The sequence below is a fragment of the Aedes aegypti genome, chromosome 2, assembly GCF_002204515.2.
Source record: "Aedes aegypti strain LVP_AGWG chromosome 2, AaegL5.0 Primary Assembly, whole genome shotgun sequence".
Lineage (NCBI taxonomy): Eukaryota > Metazoa > Arthropoda > Insecta > Diptera > Culicidae > Aedes > Aedes aegypti.
This window is the reverse complement of record NC_035108.1, coordinates 291,140,418-291,156,459: the sequence shown is the minus strand read 5'-3', so window position 1 is coordinate 291,156,459 and position 16,042 is coordinate 291,140,418. Positions and strand designations below refer to the sequence as shown.

Here is a 16,042-nt window from a genome sequence, read left to right as displayed (position 1 = left end):
ATGCGTTGATTGCGTGGAAATACGAAGGGAAATAAGCAAACTAATAAACAAGCAGACGTCATCTTATGCACCTATATTATTTTGAATCGCGAAAATTTGAACTAGTATCCTTTGATAATGGGCATAGCGACGTACGGAAAGAAAATCAGGAATGAAAAAACTACAAGACTAAACTATCCATATCTGCATATTTGTAACATTCGACAAAAGTAGGCATTTAGTAAATGATATACCTAGTTTGCATTTCATTGCAGTATTGAAGGAAACTAAAATTTCAAAAAAATCACTATGAATCCATAATTGCTTATTTGAGGCTGAAATTTTGTACAAGGGGTCGTCCATAAGTGACGTAGCATTTTAGGGGGGAGGGGGGTCTTCACGATTTTGTAACGATGTGTGACGAGGGGGAGGGAGGGGTCCCAGCTTACGGACGTAGCATTTTGAATAATTTCGGTGAAAAGAGTAACGCTAAAAAAAAACAAACGGTTTTTTTTATCAAACATCTTTGTCTGAATTATTTAACTAAAGTTGTAAAATTATGATTCAGCTTCAAAACAGTAATATAATAAGATTATAACATTCTTATCGAATTATTAAATTAACTAAGACATTTTTAATTTTTCTGAAATCAAACAGATTTTGTGACTTTTAAATATTTATGTAAACATTATATTGTATTCGAGTCCAAACTATTGTATTTATAAATAAACAAATTTAAAGTTCAATAAGCCAAGAAAAAATCAATGCTTTATCGACTTGGATTGTTTTTCCATTTGTTAACAAGATAAAGCATCAACTGTTGAAGTTCAATTCCTATTTCCTCAAAAGAATATTATATGCTCATTAAGGCAAATATTAACGTTGTTATAGTAAAACAAGATATTTATTCAGTGCGTTCAATGTTGCAGGAGATTTTCACTCAGTCAACTCAACGATTTGTTTCGATATATCATTGCTCTCGATGAAAAGCCTAGATGATAATGAGGACATCAAATTCGAGTATTATTTTCAATGTGTTTTTTTTCTATCTTTATTAACGAGATTTTTAGCCCTGGGCTAGTTCACCAACGGCTTCCCTTCCGAAGGAAGTCGTCACTGAAAATTTTTTAGTGACTATTTCGGGGATGTTAATTTTTCTATCATTAAGTTTTCTAAATCACTCGATAATTCAGCAAACGAGCATTTTTATTATTTCATTTTGTCATTATGAGTTGTGTTAGAATATTTCAGTATGGGTGACGATGATTAAGTTTAGTTGAAATATAAATAAAGATGATTGTTTAAAAATAGCTGATTTTTGAAACATTCTAAATATTGCAATTGTTTCTTTTTCTCTATCTGGTAACTATTTGCTGAATGGATTTGAATTTAGAAAATAATGACGGAGATCCATTCCAAATTAAGGAATTTTGTTGATCATGTTCACTTAAACCTGCTTCTTAACCAGGAATAACCAATAAAAACTCCTCTTATTTTGAACACTCACTCCTTGCTGTTAGTTTTATTAATCTGCACAAATTTTTTTATCTTTTTTGTCTACATTTTCGGCTGTATACTTGTTCTAGGTTATAACAACAGCAAAAGTACTACATATTAAATTTAACCCAAATTTAATCAAATTAAATTTAAACTGGGAACCAAAATTATGTAACTTAAACAGAAAATAAGTTGGTTTAAACTGTTTTCCAAGTGATTTTTAAGCTCTACAGTATATTAAACTATCATTTGTCAGATTTTCAGTCAGTACTTAACATCAATTAAACATATCAAACTTTTGAATTTCTGGATCTAATTTTCGGTTTAGCCCAATCGCTGAGGAAAACAAATATAAAAATTGAAAAGGGGGGGGATGCTTGATATGCTACGTATTTTCCAAGGGGGGTATCAGTATTTGTGACTAAATGCTACGAGGGGGGAGGGGGTGTAAATATTTAGCGAAAAAATGCTACGTCATTTATGGACGGCCCCCAACTCATGTTGCATATAGGAAGAGTAGTCAAAAAATAATTCTGATAGAAATTTTGTTGCTACTACATTATGAGGCTCATGTATAATCTCAATGTGACTGTTATGCGGTTACAATTGCCAATGTGACAAAACAACTATGCATTTTTTCTAATTTTCTAGAACAATCTCAAAGATTTCGGTAAGTTGATCGAAAGTATTTGTCATTTGATAACCCTCCCCGGTACAAACTCGAAATTTTCAAAAATGTTGAATGTGACAAATATGCAGTTATGGCCAGTACATCGATCGACGAAGATATCGACACATGGAGAGGATAATTATATGCAGAATAAAAGGACCGAAGAATTCATCGACATAGGGTGAGATATCAAGATGTGGATATTCGACTGTATAAAATACTGTTCAGTTAATCGTTTTTAATCATTGTCCGATAACCGACAATATTGCAATATCCCTCATAATCCCTCATGAGGGATATGCAAATCGAAGACATTTTTTGGCATACATGTGTGTTTCATAAATTAAAGTGGCGATTCCAAAAAATATTAGCCTAAAGGGGGCGAAAGTTAACAAAGTTTGGGAAACACTGCTTTAAGAAGTTCCTCCAAGAATTCCTTTAGGATTTTATCCAACAATTTCCATAGGAATCTCTCCGATGATTCCGTCCGGAGCTTCTTCATTGGTTTCTCTAGGAATTCTTCCAGAGTTTCTCCCTGTTTTTAAGAATGGATTGATTCCTGAAGGGGTCACTGTAGAAATCTCCATAAGAATTCTTGAAAAGATCATGAAAAATATCCTGAAATTACAGGGAATAGGCAGGTTAGGTTCCGAATTGGTCACATCCCCCGGGGCACCTGGAACCTACTATAAAGTGGTTATGGCAGCCGGTGATGCTGGAAATGCTTCGGAAAGCATAACCTTTGAAAATAATGAAGTTTGATGCCCATATTGATATGGTTCCGGATATGTTCCTAATTGACCACTTCCCCCAGGTCACCTGGAACGTTCTATAGAGTGGTCTGTGCATCTAATGGTTCTGAATACGCTGCAGGAAACATCATTTTTAAGGTTGGTGTCCGCTTGGATATAGCTCCGGATAATATTTACATGATTGGAAATACAAACATGACTGACCATGCTTTCCGGAACCAGTTTTACGGAAATGGTCATATTTCTGAAGATTTCCAACCAATCTTAATGTGTCCGGTGGCATTCAACTTCCTATTAGTTCTAGTTTCTAGGAAAATTGCAAACATCTATCTAACTTTACACCACACAAAAATACAAGCGACAGAAAAAATGACATTTGGACATGACGTCAGAAAATCCGGAACATCTCCGGTGTCCAGTGGCCAATATGCATGGCCAAGGAAGTTCCTAAAACTGAACCAAATTTGCCGTCGACTGCTTCCAGATGCATCCAATTTCATCCATTTTTCATAAAGTTATAAGCATTTGAATTTGGGCAAAATTTTGCCTATCTCAATCATTTTGCCTATCCCCTGTATTCTAAGAAGGATTCTTTGAAGTTCCAAGAGAAAATCCAAATCGTTATTCTTAAAAACAGGGAGAAACTCTGGAAGAATTCCTGAAGAAACCAATGGAGAAGCTCCGGATGGAATCCTTGGAGAGATTTCTAAGGAAATCGTTGGATGAAACCCTAAAGGAATTCTTGGAGTAACTCTTTAGAGGAATGCCTGCAGGAGTCACCGAAGAAAAGTTTAAACAGAATTCCAGAAAGACTCCCTGAAGGAAATCTTCATAGTTTACTTGGAGCAATCTTCTGAGATATTCATGGAGGTAGGATATTTCTGAAGAAATCTTTGAACGTTTTCCAGTAGAGATTCATGGGTTTATAACTGACGGAATCCTTGGAGGTATTCCTAGAGAAAAACCTAGTGATACTCTTGAAAAAAATCAATGGATATGTTATTGATTGCTAGAGAAAACCCTGACGGTTTTCCTAACAAACCATTGGAGATATTCCTGGAGGAAAAAATGAAAGTATTTCTGGAGGAATTTCTGCAGGAATCTCCGGAGGAGTTACAGGATGTTACTAGACAGCTCCTATACAAATGACGGAGAAATTGATAAAAATATCCTGAAGTTTATAAGGAGGAACCCATGGTCTAATTTCAGGAGGAATCTTAGAAGCTATTGCTAGCGGAATCTAAGCAGTAATTTATGGACGAATCCTGAAAGATATTCCTCTACCTGAAGGTATTCCTGGAAGAAACCATGAAGTTAATCCTAAAGAATCCCTGGAGCTATTCTTAGTAGAATTTTAAAGTTATTTCTTGTGTAGTTCGTGGAGGAAACCTTGGACGTATTTTTAGAGGAATCCTTAGAGAAACTCTTGGAGGTATTCTTGGTGGTATTTCTGGAGAAAATGCTGAAGGAATGTAATTTAAGGAATTCCTGGAGGGAGCTCTGGATGTATTTTACGAGAAATCCTTTTAAATATTTTTCTGTATGAGTGAAGAACTAGCCATATGTGTTAAAATTCACATTAATAAAGAAAAAAAATGTAAATATTTCTGGAGGCATTCAAAGAGGTATTCCTGATAGAATCTTTGGAAGAATTCCTGTTAAAATCTTTGGAGGAAATTCTGAACAAATCCCTAGTGGAATTGAGAGAAGGAGTGCTAGGTGAAATCCGCGAAACCCCGAAGAAATTTTAGAGGAGTTCCTAGAGGAATCTTTGATGTTTCTCATAGGAAATCCCTGAAAAAAAAATTGCCAGAATTTACCAAACAATTTCTGGAGAAAACCCTGGAGAAATTCATAAAATAATTCTTGAAGGAGCATCAGGGGTGATCCCTAAAAATATGGCTGAAAGATGTTTTGCAGATATTCCTCAACGAATTCTTGGAGATATTCAGATTCTTCAGAGCCTCGAAAACCTCCTCCACTGACCTGCGATCGATTTAAATGTGGCCGATATCGTCCACAAGACCAAGGACCATATGTGACCGTAGGCCTTCCTTAGCCGAGTGGTTAGAGTCCGCGGCTGCAAAGTAAAGCCATGCTGAAGGTGTCTCGGTTCGATTGCCGGTTGGTCCAGCATCTTTTCGTAATGGAAATTTCCTTGACTTCTCTGCGCATAAAGTATCATCGTACCTGCTACCCGATATACGAATGCGAAAATGATAACTTTGGCAAAGAAAGCTCTCAGTTAACTACTGTGGTAGTGCTCATAAGAACACTAAGCTGAGAATCAGGCTCTGTCCCAGTGAGGACGTAATGTCAAGAAGAAGAAGAAGATGTGACCGTGTCATGATAGTGTCATTTCTTTGCTCGCTGGTCTCCTAATATCACCCTGGAGTGCAATGTTGAACAATGAATTCCAAAGTGCGTCTCCTTACTTCCATCTAAATTCACACACGACATTGACACCTCGTCTCCAATCCAAACAGATGGTGAGTCTGCTAGTTATACTCCAAGAATTTATCTAAGTTCATTTGCAAGATGTATATGGTAATATCTGATTCGTTGTCGGATCGGCCCTCCCAAAAACCAGCCTGGGATTCCTCAAGTGGTCTCAGTCTGAAGGTATCCCTGGGAAACTCCTGAGAACATTAACTGAAAGAATTCCTGAAGGAATTTGTGGAGAAATTATTGGAACAACTTGGAAGTTGCAGAATAGATCTTGAATATTTTCTAAATTAATATTTTCATGTGAATGCAGTAATCATGCTTTTGTTTTGCGTGAAAAGCATTTAATTGAGATCATGAGAAAAATTAAGAATATTGTGTATTAAATCTTCGAGCTGTTTAGTGGAATACCTATAAATAAAAGAAAACCCGAATCTAGTACTATACCATTTAATTCCACTAGAGTTTTTTTTTTCATTTATTTAATATTGCAGTGCTTTTTTGGCTGTCCTTAAGCTACATGCTCATTTCCAAAGAATTTCAGAGCTGGGAGGGGTCTCGTGGACTTAGTCCCATATAAAATATTTAAAACGTATATGCCTCTGCCCATATACACATACAAAACAGCAACTTTGGCTGAGAAAACCTTTCAGTTAACAACTATGTAAGTGCTCATAAGTACACTAAGCTGAGGAGCAGGGCTCTGTCTCAGTTGGGACATAACGCCAGAAAGAAAATTAAGATCATATTGTCTACAAAACAGAAACAAGTGATCAGTGGGAGGGGGTGTGTTTAAGGGTCAACCCTCCCTCCCTCTCCACCTTAGTGGATTTTGGAGTAAGTTTTTGGTGTGAAACCACTTGAAATACGAAAAACGCTCTTAAAACCATGTTTGGCTTATTCAGTTTTGAAAATGTGAATTGAATTTTATTTTTAAAATTAAACATTTGGATTTGAAATTCAAATTAGTGAGAGGCTTTAGTGATCACCAAAGTTCTTGATACTATTAATGAAATATTGTTCATCCCAAAAAATGTTTTGCTACGTGTCGTGTTTACACTTTCGCCTTCTTGACATTTCGGAGGTTCTGTTACTAAAATGATGAAGGATATTTCCCTTCACGAAATTTTACAGGCTTGCCATAGTGACAACCATTAGCATCCGTAAATTGCTGTGGGAGCTTTAAATAACATGAAACTAGTTTTGTTTGAAAAATGACATATTCTCATATTTCCGGGTTTTGGTGGGTTTCCAGCAGGTATTTTTTTAAATTTAATTCGTGTTAAATCATACATTTATGCCTTGAATATGTTCCATGAGTCAAATTTTAAATGATTTTGCCATCGCTAGAGTTACAGTTAACTTGATGATTAAAACGTGATTAAAGTTTGGAAAGAGCTTCAATTTCTAATTGTGACTGTGACTGTTTTAAGTTCATTTCAATACATTTAATTGTTAAATTATATTCAATTTGATTTCTAATTTTCCATCTATTAGAGCAAACTGCAAATATTTCAAATGTTATCGTTCAAAATTAACACTTCTCTTGGTTTTTAATTCAAATTTAAAAAAAAAATAGAACTCAGTAACTCAACAGAGAGAGAGAGAGAAAAAAATGAAATTTTGAACTACAAATATTTGGGTACTGATCTGATTACTATTTGATTTAGAGCATAACAAAAGGTTTATTTATATTTTATTATTCTTTTACAAGAACCTCATCAACCTGCTTGATAAAATTGTGTCGTTTTCGTTCAATCTATCATAAATTATTTCAATAATGAAGTAAAAATGTTGGAATTTGATGAATTATTTGATTTTTTTTTCAAAATATTTGATTTCATATTACAAACATTGCAAGGCTTCAGGCTTTTTTTTTAAGAGAAGTACTGATCTACAAATTGTGACTTTTAATTGTTGTGACTGCACATAGAACCTATTAAACTGCCAAAGTCTCAATTTCAAAAGAAATTCTTAATTTTATGCAGTTATTCTATTATTTTGCTGGATAAAAGAAAAACAAAATGATGTGGTTGAACCGTCTTGAGCCATCCCAATTTTTGTAAAAATATCCACTTTTTTGCGTCGTTCGTCTCCCCTGAGCAATTTTCTGGTTACGACACTGACAATTCTATGAAATATTACATGTAGGTCTATTATTTGATTTTATAAAAATAGTTAACTGAGAGATTATTGATCTATTGAACATAATTTGTAAGCAACCCTATACAGAAAACCAAGCTGTAGTAGGATAGACGGTCACTAATTTTGTGAGATATTTCATCCTGCTGCTCCAACAGTTCACGCTGAGCATTAGTGCGATACCTAAATTACTTTATTGAACCTAAGAATTCACCTCGCTCGTGCTGTGTATCACGGGCGAGGTTTACTTGGTAGTGTTGTACTTTTACAACGGCGTGAATGGCACGTCATAAATTCTACTCTCACTTGTCCACCTCTATGTAATTAATAGACGACCTAAAACCCTTCAAAATGCATCAAAAGTTCCACGTCATAGGCGAGAAATGCATAAATTGAGTCCTCGCTACACGCGCAAGCGCATCCCCCATCTGCTCTGCACCGTAGCTCAGCTACTAGTGCGAGGAATTTAAAGGGATCAGTCTTTATGAACACACTTTCGCTACTGCGGTGGTCGTGCGGCGACCGCACTAAATCTATTTATGCGTCTGTTTGCAAACCAAACGCCGCGAAGAGAAGAAAAAAAAGGCGCATGTTGCGAAGCGATTTCATTTCCCCTTCGCTTCGGCACGACCGACATCTGTCGTTTCCGAGCACTTCATCCACACGCGGAGGCATCAACACACGAACGGACGAACGAATAGAGTTATCAACCGATATTTATTTTGATTTTTTTGCTCTTTGAAGCACAACTTTCAACATGATATTGTGACGAATCTACAAGAGATACACTTTTGCTCTCAAAGACACTTTGGTAGCTAACAAGTTAATGCATATTTTGTAGAAGAATTTTTTTAACATTAATTACGATAATTTTCATAAAATTCATAAAAATACGTCGAAAAATGCTGATTTTTCCGTCACTTTTTGCAAACTTTTCGTAATTTGAGCCTTTGAATCATTTTCTACAAAAATTACGTCCAAGAAACTAAGATAGATTAGATCATAAGCTTTCGATTCATGCGCTGAGATTAAATGTATGACGCATAGTTAATTAGATATGTGGTTCCAAAGATGAACAAGTTGAAAATCTTAAAATTGTGAATAACTCACTTAGCAGTCATTTGCGACCCTATGTTCCATGGGCACTTTTCCATATCTCATGGAGACCTATCTACCCTCCAATTATTAAAAACATGGAACCAAACACCCTGTATATATATGTTGTTTTTCTGAAAGTTTTGAGCATGTTCAACATAATATTTTATGTACCGTAAAACGGGGTAACTTTGATAGTGCGAGACCCACAACATATTATTCAAAATAACAAAGTTTCTGTCAATCAGTTAAGAAAAACGAATGCAAAAGTAAAGAGGATTGGTATGACACTTCATATCAATGCTATTCTCGTTGGAATCAAGTGCATTTGAGGATTTATATGCAAATATTAGAAATTTACAAGATTTAAGCATTTTTGCAACGCCTGCAAACAATCTGTTCTACGATTGCTATTTGATAAAGTCATAATGAGTTCGTCACTCATCCATGACAGCCTAGTTATAGTAGAACATGAATTCGGTCTCAACTCTCTTAGCGAAAACCGTTTTTACAAATTGGGACCATTTTTGCAATCTAAGTCAGAAATTTCCATATAGCGTTAAACGCCTAGAGGTATGCAAAGCCCTATAAATGTTCCGTAATCTCTTGAATTTTGTTAGATTTATACCGTAAAACGGGGTAACTTTGATAGTTTTATCGAAGAAAACTTGAATATTTATGCATGCTGTTTCAAAGAGTTATAATTTATATTTTTAAAACAAATACAGGTATCCTAGCTATCGATTGCACTTGATAGATTGCTAAAAGATTTATTCTGAATGGATATATATTTTTTCATATAATCGAAAGTCGGTTTTCTGTTTTGGGGTAACTTTGATAGTCGAACAAAATTGAATGAATTACGGAACATTTATAGAGCGTTGCATACTTCTAGGCGTTTAACGCTATATGGAAATTTCTGACTTCAATTACAAAAATGGTCCCAGTTTGAAAAAATGGTATTCGCTAAGAAATTTGAGACTGAGTTCATGATCTACTACAACTAGGCTGTCAAGTATCTGTGACGATCTCATTATGGCTTCATCAAATAGTGATCGTAGAACAGATTGATTGTTTGTAAGCTTTTGAAAAATGCTAAAATCTTATAAATTTTTAATATTTGCATATAAATCCTCAAATGTACTTGATTCCAACGAAAATAGCTTTGACGTGAAGTGTCATACTAATACGCTTCACCTTTGCATTCGTTTTGCTTAACTGATTATCAGAAACTTCGTTATTTCGTTTAATATGTTGTGGGTCTCGCACTATCAAAGTTACCCGCATTATCAAAGTTACCCCGTTTTGCGGTACCGTAAAACGGGGTAACTTTGATAGTTTTTTCGGAGAAAACTTGAATATTTATGCATGCTGTTTCAAAGAATTATAATTTATATTTTCAAAACCAGTACTGGCATCCTAGCTATCGATTGCAGTCGATAGATTGGCAAAAGATTTATTTTAAATGGATATATATTTTTTCATATAATCGAAAGTTGGTTTCCTGTGTTGGGGTAACTTTGATAATGGTGTATGAATCGAACAAAATTGAATGATTAACGAACATTTGTAGGGCATTGCATACCTCTAGGCGTTTAACGTTATAGGGAAATTTCTGATTTAGATTACAAAAATGGTCCCAGATTGTGAAAATGCTTTTCGCTAAGAGTTTTGAGACCGTATTCAGGTTCTATGATAACTAGGCTGTCAAAGATAAGTGGCCAACTATTCAAAAATACATCAAATAGTGATCGTAGAACAGATTGTTTGTAAGCGTTTCGAAGCTGCTAAAATTGTGTCAATTTTAAATTTTCGTGTAAAAAGCCTCAAATGTTTTTGATTCAAATGAAAACCATTCTAACATGAAGTGTCATACTAATATTCTTTAGTTTTGCATTCGTTTTGCTTATTTGAATAACAGGAATTATGATATTTCGTTTAGTATGTGGTGGGTTACACACTATCAAAGTTACCCGCATTATCAAAGATACCCCGTTTTACGGTACTCCATTATCAAAGTTGCCCCATAACAGAAAACCGACTTCCGATTATATGAAAAATGATATATCCATTCAGAATAAATCTTTTGGCAATCTATCAAGTGCAATCGATAGCTAGGATGTCAGTACTTGTTTTAAAAATATAAATTGTAATTCTTTGAAACAGCATGCATAAATCTTGAAATTTTCTTCGGAAAACTATCCAAGTTATTCCGTTTAACGGTAATCGATTTTTTGATTAACACTACAGTTGTCGCACTGTTGTATTTTGTACAACACTGTTGAAAAAAATAACTCGCTTTTCGTTCACAACAGCCGCGTGGTGGTTCTGACGGTGGCAAACCACGCGATGAATGGAAGATTAAGCTAATTTGGGGTGACATTGATCACCTTTTTAAACATTGCTTGATAAGGTTTGAAAAACCTTGACAATTAAAATTTGTGGCTCCTGAAGCCAAGTCTGAAGGGTAAACTCTTTGAAGTCACTTACAGTCACCCCACAGTTATGGATCAGCTAAGGGTTTTTTTAGGATAAAATATGACTACAAATCATGGTGACCTTGTACAAAACGAAATTACCCGCATGGCAGTGCAGAATATAGTTGTTTTTAGGAATACACATAAAAAATCGCGGTTATATACGAAAAAGTGTCGATTTCGATAAACATTTCAAACGTTGTCCATCCCACAGATGTGCATCAGTGGAAGAGGAGGGTCCTTATTATGGATCAAATCGACTCATATTATGGATCAGAACACTATAAAAGCAATTTATTTGTGAAGTAAACGAATGGTGTGTTAGTGAAAGTATACGTTTAGGCGTTTCTTTCGGAATCGTCTTATCGTTGATTCATAACTGTGGTACGGGTTTCAATGCCCCACAGTTATGAATCAACGATTGTATGAATACGGATAACATATTATTTCATACGGACGAATACAACATGCTAGGAGATGTTATGATTGATTGCAATGGTTCACGTAGATAAAATGTATTCTGCGTTATTGTAACTCTATTTGATGAAATATTCTCCGTTTAAGCCAATTTTGATCCATATCTGTGTGCTATCCATAATTGTGGGGTGACTGTACTTTTTGAATTATTTTAAAATTGATAACACCATGAACCGCATCATAGCCTAAAGTTAGGCAATTTCCTAAAAGAAATTCCTGCATTCCTTACTGTAAGTCATGCGCCGTCCACAAATTACGTAACGCTCTAGGGTAGGGAGAGTAGGCTCAAACGTTATAGCTCATACAAAAATTTTGAATTTTTCATGCAAAAAACGTTACGGAGGGGGTCTAGAATTTCCAATTTTAGCGTTACGTAATAAAAGGACGCTGCCTCATTGATTTTGATGAATTGAACAAACTTAAAGAAAAAGACAGCGGCACCATTTTCGGCAATTCAAATTAAAGTAAACAAAGCATTTTTCTTGTAAATTTTATTTACGAAACTCACGTGAAACATAAATCTACGATGGTCTCATCCAAAATGTTACAAATCATTGATTCGAAAAGTTTTTTTCGCATGTCTTCTTTTTCTTCTTCTTGGCAATACGTCCTCACTGGACAGAGCCTGCTTCTCAGCTGAGTGCTCAATGAGTACTTCTACAGTTACTAACTTAGAGCTTTCTTTGCCATATTTGCCATTTTCGCATTCGTATATCGTGCGGCAAGTACGATGATATTTTATGCCCAGGGAAGTCAAGGAAATTTCCATTACGAAAAGATCCTGGGCCGACCGGGATTTGAGCCCAGCCACCTACAGCATGGCTTTGGTTTATAGCCGCGGACTCTAACGACTCGGCTAAGGAAGGCCCGTGCGTTATCGGATCCATTTGAAACACGCATAGGACTTCGACAAGGTGATGGTCTTTGTTACCTCCTGTTCAATATTGAAGGTGTTATTAAACGGGTGGGCTTCAACATGCGGGGCACGATCTTCAATTAATCCATCCAGTTCATCTGTTTCGCTGACGACGTGGACATTGTCGGTAGAACGTTTCAGGTGGTTGCTGAACAGTATACCAGGCTGAAACGTGAAGCATAACGGGTTGGATTGAAGATAAATACGTCGTAGACGTATAGCAGAAATATCTGCTCGCTGGAGGCTCGCATTGGCAGACGCGTGATGATCGAAAAAGATGAGTTCGAGGTGGTGGACGAATTTGTCTACCTCAGATCATTGGTAACGTCGGATAACAACTGCAGCAGTGAAATTCGGAAACGTATCATTGCCGGAAGTCGTGCTTCCGGACTCCACAACAGGCCGTCCCTTATTTTTCGAAAATGCGAAATGTATGAGTATTGCGTACACTAGAGCAGCGAACTCGATTTGGCGCACGGGGGACATCTATACCTAATACCTTTAGGGTCGTTGGGGAACCACTTAGCGTCCACGTACGGACTTCAAATTTTTACCTGATTTTTTTTCTCACCAAAACGAGCACTTTACAATGAGAAACTTATAACATTTCGCATTTTCGAAAAATAAGGGACGGCCTACTCCGCAAGTCCTTGCGGTCTGGCATACTTCACTTCCGTACCGGTAGTACTCTACAGGCATGAGACGTGAACAATGCTCGAAGAAGACCTGCAAGTGCTAGGACGATCTTTGGCGGAGTATGTGAGAACGGCGTACGGAGGAAAAGAATGAACCACGAGCTTGCGCAAATCTACGGTGAACCCAGTATCCAGAAAGTCGCCAAGGTGGAAGGGTACGATGGGCGGGGTACATTGTGAGAATGCCGGAAAACAATTCCGCAAAAATGGTGTTAACCTCGAATCCAGCCGGTACAAAACGAAGAGGAGCGCAACGAGTTAGGTAGTTTGACCAAGTGGAGCATGATCTTGGAAGTGTGGGGCGATCGAGAAACTGGAGGCTAGTAGCCATGGACCGAGTTTGTTGGCGTAACATTGTGCGCAGGTCATGTCTTGAATGACGTAGCGCCATCAAAAGGAAAAAGTGTTGTTTGTTTAGTTGGTTATGTTCTGCATGCTACTTGCTCTCGCCAGGTAGCATTTAAGAAGGGTACAAGAAGTTTTTTTTTTAAACGGTTAAAATCATGACGCAATATGCCTCTCCGGAAGAAAAAAAGTTCCATAGCGTTGTAGAAATGTTTCCAAAGACAAATTCCACGACCTGCTAAACTTAAAAGCAGTCGTCTTCCAGTAAATGTTTTTGTGATAAGTACAATAGTAAAGAATGATATTCATGCACCCTGAGGCTTGTTTGATTATCGATATTTTCGGAATTTCTATTGATTGTAGGGGAATTAGGGGCATAATGGACACGTTAAGCAAATGTTCGTTTTAAGACCATAAAATAGCAATGTTTTTAATTTACCCCCGGCTAGTTTTCAAGTTTGATGTTAGTACGACGTGCTACATTCATTCATGATGATAAAAATCATATCATATGTCAGAAAAGCGAGATATAAAATTGGGTCGAAAACAAGGCTGTTTAAAAGGTATCGGGCGAAATGAACACCTGCATGAAATTTAATGATTACAATATATATAATGACTGTCAATCGTTCCGATATGTAAAAGGGCTCTCACTCAATCATAATAGTTAAAAAGAACCTTTCTGGGTTCGTTACTTTGCTCAAAAATTAGATTTTTCCACGGCCTTGCTTATGTGCCAATTTGAAACTGAGAAAAACTCTAAGTCAAATTTTGAAGGGCAATTGAAGCAAAAAATAAACTTTTATACCGTCAAACATTTGAAATGCATTACAGGTTTCATACAGTGTATAAACTTTTGATGAAGTATGCATATTCTCGGATATTGAGGGGGTGTCCATTTCGCCCCGTATGTTCATTATGCCCCTAATCACCCTATATACTTTTTAATGAACATTTATGCTCAACATCTTTTTTTTCATGAATATTAAAGATATGTAATCATATATACGTGTAAAGATGCCTCAATCACGTGAAAATTAAGTGAGACTTACTATACCGATTAACCCATTTTTGAGCAGCACTGAGATAAACCAATTGATATGGTAATACGGAATACATGGATTTATTTTTCTCAAATACTTACAGTACGCAATATTAAAGATTTAGTGAAGTAATATGATGTTAGTTAAATGGAACTGATTCTAAAATTTAATATTTAGAGCTTAAATCTGTGATTGTACAGAATTATTTAAATTTTTAATAGAAACCGTCGATGGGGGTGACAATGGGTCTAGGGGGTGAGATTGGGTCAAAACGGAAAAATATGTTTTGTGAAATATTTCAGCTAATAACGCTGATATTACTAAAATTAATAATTCATATGTTAGGGAACATATTATTACACATAATTCATAACAATATACATTTTTAGAAATAGTAGTTTTTGTATACTACATCAATAAACTTGCATGTTGAAACTAGATAAAATTTACAACATTAAATTTCTCCTGTACAAAGTATCACGCATGTACTCTAGTCTTTATCGTTGTATTAGTAGAATGTTGAAAGTCTTTTCATTATACATCACAGGTATTTTCCGGAATCTGTTTGATTTTCCCATAAAAAAATCATTTTTTTTCTGTACGATGTCTAAAACATTGAAAATGGGGGTGAGATTGGGTCAAGCAAGGACGATAGTTAATGAAATTCCAAGTCCACTTTTTTGAAATTTTACGGTGCCGGGTGTTCTCTTTTTTCATTAAGATGTGTTTATTTTTTCTAAGTACAGCATCTCTGAAACATCAAACAAATCTACTTGAGTATTCCGTGCATTGAATAACAATACAGTGATACCTCCATGAGTCGATGTTCCATGACTCGATATCGACTCATGGAACCATACTAAAAACAAAATTTCATGGTTACTATGATGGTCCCTAGAAGCAGCTTTCCAAAGGATAGCTGTTCCATGACTCGATATTTCCATGAGTCGATGGTCCCTTCAATATCGACTCATGGAGGTTTCACTGTACAACGCATTTTGACAACTTCTCAAACCAGCAACTGTGTTTCGTGCGCAGCAACATCGTTAATTTTTATCAAAAGGGTGTTTTTTTCTAAATTTGATTATTTATCAGTGTTTTCATATTATAGAAACATCTCACGGAAGTACAAATGAGTTGGATCGCTGAAATACTGGGATTATGACGTCAACTCCTGCCTGAAATTTATTGATCGTGGAATGTCGCACCGAAATTTAACTATTTGCGAAGGTTTAAATGTTTAAAATAATCACTGTTTCAGTACACCTTTGGGGAAACTGAATGGGCTTTATAGCAATGGGGATGAGACTTTGAAGACAATTTGACGGAAAAACCAAGAAAATTTATGTAAACTTGACGATAAGTGTTGGGTTTACGTATTTTTCTCATAGCTCGCCAATTTTCAGTATAATCTTTCTTTTAAGTGGGTTTATCATACTTGTGAAACATCTTAGATATCTTTTTGTCTTGTTTGCATCGTTTTTTGTCAAAATTTTTCAGTTGTGAATG

The 16,042-nt window shown here is 35.9% G+C and overlaps 1 protein-coding gene across 2 annotated transcripts in view; it reads right to left on the bottom strand.

The window, feature by feature from the left end:
- The window catches only part of LOC5569176 (prolyl endopeptidase FAP), a 576,755-nt gene that overhangs the window by 38,137 nt on the left and 522,576 nt on the right, over positions 1 to 16,042 (bottom strand). The window lies entirely within an intron of this gene.